Genomic DNA, 2,691 nt, shown 5'->3' on the forward strand with positions numbered 1-2,691 from the left:
ATTCTTATTTACAATGACAGCCTACCCGGGGAACAGTGGGTTAACTGCCTTGTTCAGGGGCAGAATGACAGATTTTTACCTTGTCAGCTCGGGGATTCAATCTTGCAACCTTTCGGTTACTGGCCCAATGCTGTAACCACTAGGCTACCTGCACACACACACACACACACAATGGCTTCCTTTCCCTTTCCCGTGGCTCCTTTCCTTTATCCCCACACATCTGAAAGAACATAACGGTTTTAAAGAAAACAGATTTAAACCAATCCAGTCATTTTCTATCAGTAAAATGTAACCTGTAAGTGTCTGTGAAAGAAAGTAGTGGAGGAAAGAGAGAGCCACAGAACCTTTCTGAGTGGTACGCTGCCTTACAAGGGGCTTGWTGTCTGCCTCAAGGTTGTGTGAGATGTCATTATCTCAGCCAATCAGGGGAAGTGAAAGCCCACAGCAGTGGGACTTAACAATGTTAAGCTAATTGCGTGGGAAATACATGGCTGAGTTAATGACTGGTGTTTAGTTGTTTCAACTTGAGCTTTAATTCCCTTCTCTGTATTGTATTGTACCCACCTAGAGTACACTAAATGCCCTTTACTTTACTATACTGTAGGTTAATCTAATACACCACCTTTGTAGTATGATAACCAGTGACTTTGTTTTTACTATTGTTAAAATGTGTCCCATGCAGCAGCATCCTGAAATCAAATGGGTGGATGGAGGCAAGCCTTTGTTCAAGGTGTCCACTCACCTTGTCTCCACTGTGTACACTCAGGTTGGTTTCATTTCTCAGATTAGTTCAGTGACGTAACTGATCCAGGGTTTTTAAATGCATGATCTCCACCTCCTCTTCTAGACATCTTGTTTTTTTCTAACATCTCTACTTCTCCTCTCTGTAGGATCAACATTTGCACCATTTCTTTGCCCACTGTCAGAGCYCAGAGTCTGCAGCCCAGGTGACAGGAGGACAGCTGGTCAAGTATCTGAAGGTAAAGCATGGTCAGTGACGGTGGCACCTCCGTGGGCGTGACCAGGATGTGTGAAGACATGTCTGACTGGGGTCTGAAAGACATGACCAGGATGTGTGAAGACATGTCTGACTGGGCCTGAAAGACCATGACCAGGATGTGTGAAGGCATGTCTGACTGGAGTCTGAAAGACATGACCAGGATGTGTGAAGACATGTCTGACGGGTCTGAAAGACATGACCAGGATGTGTGAAGACATGTCTGACTGGGGTCTGAAAGACATGACCAGGATGTGTGAAGACATGTCTGACTGGGTCTGAAAGACATGACACCTGTTGTTGTGCGCCGAATAGGGTAGCTTGAGAGAAAACACATTCATTTATCCATTCTGGATCTCGATCTCCCTCCCTCCAACACCTGTCACCCATCACTCTCTCTGCCATCCAGGCTGTCTCATTTACCCAGGATGTTTATAAGTCAGTGCTTGTTTACTCAGGCCTGGGTGGGACAATGCTAGCATTACCCTCGGCTCCAGTCCACAGGTGCTCTCTCCATTTCCCCCCTTCTGAACACTGACATGAGCAGAGACACATATTCAGATGYATCTCTGGGGTTCTCATGTAAACACACTATTCCACACAAACAATGGTTACCCAAGGCCAGGTCTAGCAGAGAGTGTTTCCCTGGCAGGTTGTCAGATAACTTGGCAGGCCTTGGCCCGTACAGAGTGATGCACCAACGGGCCGCTCAGGAACTAACTCGTAGGTGTGTGTGATTAACATGCTTGTTCTCAATTGTGTCCTGTTATTCTTTGCTCCTTCCGTTTCCTTTTACGCAACTGTGTGTTTGGATTCCGCCCCTCTTGGTGAGATGCAACTTTCACCTCCTCATCAGAGACTGATTAGAGCCGGCTTGGGAGTGCATGTTTACTGTACGCCACCAAGCACTTAGATTGAAGCTGTTTCTAATTTCATCTCTCCTTGCGAATAATTTCAACATAAGTCAGGTCTGTTAATGCAGTTAAGCCTGTCTTTGATGTGCTTGTGGATGACATTCTGCAGGATCAGCATTTTGACTCAGGGAAATACAAGGCCTTCAACGTGTTAGTAACCCTATTCTCTTCCCTCCTCAGAGTCTACACGCTATGGAGAGTTCTGTGATGATACACTTCCTGCCCACCACTCTCAACCAGCTCTTCCGTGTGTTGACCAGTGCCACCCATGAGGAGGTGGCTGTCAACGTCACCAAGTCAGTAGTGTTAGTCTGTGTCCCAAAATGGCACCCTATTCCCCCACAGGGCTCTGGTCAAAAGTAGTGCACTATATAGGGAATAGAGTGCCACTTGGGAYACTCCCATAGACATATGTTCTAATTGTGTTCTCTGTGAGGCCTGAGTATTGACCTGCTCTTACATCTGCTTTCTGGCCCTTTCAGAGTCATGATTCACATTGTTTCCCAGTGCCACGAAGAGGGGCTGGAACACTACCTACGATCATATGTCAAGGTAAGCATGGTACTGGTCCATTTGTCATATGTCAAGGTAAGCATGGTACTGGTCCATTTGTCATATGTCAAGGTAAGCATGGTACTGGTCCATTTATATTCAAGGTAAGCATGGTACTGGTCCATTTTGTCATATGTCAAGGTAAGCAGGGTACGGTCCATTTTATAATATGTCAAGGTAAGCATGGTACTGGTCCATTTGTCATATGTCAAGGTAAGCATGGTAACT

The 2,691-nt window shown here is 46.0% G+C and overlaps 1 pseudogene; it reads left to right on the forward strand.

Annotated features, from left to right (window-relative positions):
• Window positions 1-2,691, forward strand: part of LOC111959519 (dedicator of cytokinesis protein 9-like) — a 118,443-nt pseudogene that overhangs the window by 52,186 nt on the left and 63,566 nt on the right.

Source organism: Salvelinus sp. IW2-2015, linkage group LG36 (genome assembly GCF_002910315.2).
Source record: "Salvelinus sp. IW2-2015 linkage group LG36, ASM291031v2, whole genome shotgun sequence".
NCBI lineage: Eukaryota > Metazoa > Chordata > Actinopteri > Salmoniformes > Salmonidae > Salvelinus > Salvelinus sp. IW2-2015.